A 4,890-nucleotide genomic window follows, 5' to 3' on the forward strand; every position below is an offset into this window, starting at 1 on the left:
TGCACAAAACAGTGCGATGTGCTAAACAGCGCGATTGAATGCCATGCACAAAACAGTGCGATGCGCTAAACAGCGCGAGTGAAATGCAATGCACAAAACAGTGCGATGCGCTAAACGGCGCGATTGGAATGCACGAGACAGCGCGATTGATTTTGAAATGCACAAAACAGTGCGATGCGCTAAACAGCGCGATTGATTTGTAATGCACAAAATAGTGCGATGCGCTAAACAGCGCGATTGAAATGCAATGCACAAAACAGTGCGATGCGCTAAACAGCGCGATTGAAATGCAATGCACAAAACAGTGCGATGCGCTAAACAGCGCGATTGAAATGTAATGCACAAAACAGTGCGATGCGCTAAACAGCGCGATTGATTTTGAAATGCAATGCACAAAACAGTGCGATGCGCTAAACAGCGCGATTGAAATGCAATGCACAAAACAGTGCGATGAAGATGTGATGCACGTGGGGCAACTTCTGCATTTAAAAGGATACAAAAAGGGTACACCTTGCACGAATTCAAGTGCCACGCACAGAAGACACGACCCGAGGTCAAAAACGGAGGCCGGTTGAGCGTAGGAGACGCACTTTCTTGCACTTTCTTGAGCTATGAAGACCACAAACTACTCATATGGCCTGAACAAGGCTGTGGGAGGCTCACCGGCCATCAGGGAAGCCACTGGCTGTCCACCGGATGCAAAACAATTTCATCGGCACAATATTCTGCCGGCCGGCACAAAACATTGCCGACCGGCAAAAAGTTCCTGAGTTGGGGCAGATTCGACATTTTACCATGGGTGTTTTAAAATAGGGTTTCTAAACCCTATTTCTCACTTCCTCCTCCGCCGAAAATCCACACACTCTCTCTCTAGAGTGTTTTCCTCTCCTTTTTTCTTCGTTTCTTCGCGTTCTATGCCCGTTTCGTCGTCGGATTCGCGATTTTCTTCGCGTTTCGGACATTTTCAACCGAACAAATCTTTGTTTCGGTGCCTCTTTTGTCGTTCCCACCTTTTTTTGGGGTTTGTTCCCCTCGCTTTCCTCTTGATTTCCGTACCCTTTTCACATCCCGCCCTTTTCGGCCATTTTCGACCTTCTCGGGAGTTGACTTTTCGGTTGACCTTCCATATTCTAGCCCGGTTTTCCTCCCTCCGGCTATTTTCTCATCATTCTTGACATAGCGGATGACATTCCACGCGGCGGGACTCCCCCGGATCACGAGATGGATCCCGGGGTCGAGCTCTTACCTTTGAGCGAGCGCCCGTTCGACCCGGCGACCTACCGGCCGGCGATTCATGTTCTGCCCCCTGACGGACTGCGCCAGTTCAGGAGTTTTGAGAGGCACGTGCCACCCGAGCTATTACTGCGTGAGCCTACCGCCCACCTGTCCTTCGACACTTCCGAGGTAACTTTCTTTCTCTGCTTTACTTTCTGCAATGTAGAACTTCTTAACTGTCAACTGCCATAACTGATTACAGTCTTTACTTGCTTAGTTCCAATACACCGATACTCTGTATATTGTAGTTGATTACAAATGCACTTGCAACTGATTATCTGTTTAAGACTCACACGTGCACACACACTGCACTAGCCTTGAACCACTCAACACACGGCACACACCGTATTCCACTGCAAACACCGGCACCCGATATCTGCTTGAGTCTGAATGTATGCATACATGCTATACTGTACTGAACCATCCGAACACGTTGACGCATCACACGTTGTAGTTCACTGTAAGCACACCGGCACCCGGTATTTGTTTAAATCTGTTAAACTTGCACGCATGCTACATTTGCACTGAACCACCCGAACACGCTGACACATCACCCGTTGTAGTTCACTGTAAGCACACCGGCACTCGGTATTTGCTTAAATCTGTTAAACTTGCACGCATGCTATATCTATATGCTTCTTAGAACTGCATTTTGAATATTGCCTCGCAATTGTTGTTTTCTGTTTACAGGGGGATTCCCATACCATCCGTGGGTATGGGAACACCGGCGCTTAGGACTGGTACCACGAGTTACCAGGTGCGGTTCGCGACATCGTCGACGAGGCCGGCTTTGGCATTTTCTGCGGGGGACTTTCTAGGCTCACTACGTGCAGACCTCTCCTCGCTGCTCTGGTGGAGAGGTGGTGGGACACCACTGATTCGTTCCATTTCTCGATGGCAGGGGACATGACGATGACCCCTTACGATTTCTCGATGCTCACAGGCATCGGGGTGGGGGGTGATCCGATCCCCTTTGATACTGACATGGACGAGTGGACTGCCGCGCAGATCTACTTGCTCGGTGAGGTGCCACCCCTCGCTCGTCCAGGCTACGTCCGGTATTCCTGGTTCGAGGTGCAGTTTCGGGTCCAGCCCACCCTTGTTGATGCAGCCCCGATGACTCCGGAGGCCGTGGAGAGGTACGCACACGGCTTCCTCATGTTCTTGTTCGGGACGACCATCTTCGCTGACCAGGCGAACACAGTGCCTCTCTGCCTTCTCAGTGCACTGGTGGACGTCCGAGACATCCTGCATTATGATTGGGGTGGCGCCGCTCTGGCCACTCTCTATGGATACATGAGCTCGGCTTCCCACGGCAGCGGACAGTTGCTCGGAGGCTACTGGCGGGCTTGGGAGGTACATTTCTTCTCCGCTTTTCATTTCTGCTTTTCTATCTTTTCTGTACTCTGTACACTGCACACACACTGTAGTCTGCTTTATACTTGCTGTATACTGTACACACGGCACACACATACACTCTGTTTTACACTGACTGTACACTGCTCACAGTGTACACTCTGCACAATACACTACACAACACATGGCTCCGCCATTTCTGCTTTATTCTATATTCTGCTTTATCTGATAAATGCACTGGTATTTACCTTGCAATTGTGGGTTTACGCCTACTTTCCTAGGCTCACTCCCGTACCAGTCACGGAGACCCCTCTGGTCGTCCCTTTCTCGCGCCGCTTTGACGGGAGATGCACCCGGAGGCCGCGAGAGACTTTCAGCTTCTTCCGCCGATACTTCAACACCATTACTCCTGCCGAGGTATGTTTTACTTGCAGTTTATTTAAGCTTCGCCTTTCCATTGCATATTTCAAAGACAGTAGATAACAAACTGTATTGCATTTTTAGATCACCTGGCAGCCTTGGGCTCCTTTGCCAGCCGTGACGCGGGATCGGTTTGCCGGTGCCGATGAGACCTCGCGTTTCCGGATCTTGCTGGAGGGCCCGGTCTGTCGGGCTTGGTACCTGGGTGAGCGTTTCCTACGCCAGACCCTGGGGTTACCTGAGCAGATAGTCCCGGTTCACCCTCCTGCGGACATGAGGGAGACCGAGAGGCTCACCACCGAGCAGATGGATGATTTCACTATCAGCTGGGAGGAGACCTGCTTCAGAGGCATTGGCGATTACAGAGAGTACGTGCAGACGTACCTTATGCGGCCTCTGAGTGGCGGCCGTCGAGCGGAGAGGGCTAGGCCCGTGGCGCCAGCGGCTGGGGCCAGAGCAGGAGCTGGAGCGGGAGCTTCGAGGAGGGCCCGAGTCCGTGGTAGGGGCGGAGTTCGGGAGGGACGGGGGACCGGTTGGCCTGTTCTGCCCGCTTCACTGACTTTTCGAGGGCAGGGTGGGGCGACCTATCAGATCCCCTTCGCTCCTCCGCCGGCTGATCACGAGTTTGTCGGTGTCCCCGACTTGCCTCCGGTATATATTACTGCGTTTTTGTACAGTCATTTCATTTCAGTTTATTTGATATTCTACAGAATATTGATGCATCTGATACTTTTGCAGGCTTCTTCTGCGTACACCCGGCAGTCATTGGAGATGAATGCCTCCATGATGGGGATGCTCCAGCGGACCTTTGATCTCCTGGCCCTCTACAGCATTCCGGTATGTTCTTCTGACACTGGCCTCAAACCATTCATACACTGCTTCACATAATCTGATGCACGGCACAACACCTGATGCACTGATCTCACAGCATCTGACCCACTGCACTCATTGCATTCTGCACTGTACTCTGCATTCTGGACTGATAAACTGCTCACGGCATCCACACACTGTACTCATACACTACATTCTGCACTGTTAAACTGCCCATAGCATCCACACACTGTACTCATACACTGTATTCTGCACTGTTAAACTGTTCACGGTATGCTGATGCATTTCCCTTTTTATGTACTTTTTCAGCCTCCCTTCCAGATTCCCGGGGTAGGAGGTGCTCCAGCTGGACCTTCCGTCCCTGTCCGAGGAAGAGATGAGGAGGGCAGGGCATTCCCCCGCACCAAGGCGGGGCGTACTCATGTCGGGAGTAGCTCGCGGGCTCCCGTCCCTGACGATGGCGATGATGATGACGAGTTAGAGGCGGAGGCAGAGTCATCGAAGGAGGAGACCGGAGGCGGTACTAGCTCGGGCTCTGACGACGACGCTGATGATGCTCCTGGACCTTCGTCCAGGAAGAGGACCAGGACTGACTGATGGCCCCTGGAGTCGCTTGACATAGATTTTTGTTGTTTTTCTTCTTTCTTGTACTTTTCCTTTTTGTTGGTAGTTAGATTACCTTGTACTGCCGCAGGCAGATTTTGTTTTCCTCAAAACTTTGTACTTAAAAAAAAGACGATTATGAAATGAACAAAATTTTTTGCTTAAAAAAGTGTTACATTTACATATCTTATGTATTGCATCGCATCCCATCATGTTACACTTCAATGTAAATGAAATTGATTGGTGGTCTAAAAATTGAACACTTGCATTGTGGTAATCAGATAACTAAACAGCCAACAGCAAAATAGCCCAAGCAGCCCACTGCCTGATTCTGGACACACAGCCCTTACCCTGTTGGGGATTAATCTGCATACAGCCCATAACACATCATTCAATTCATTCCGC

The sequence above is a fragment of the Camellia sinensis genome, chromosome 2, assembly GCF_055761805.1.
Source record: "Camellia sinensis isolate YWXY chromosome 2, ASM5576180v1, whole genome shotgun sequence".
In the NCBI taxonomy this organism is placed as follows: Eukaryota; Viridiplantae; Streptophyta; class Magnoliopsida; order Ericales; family Theaceae; genus Camellia; species Camellia sinensis.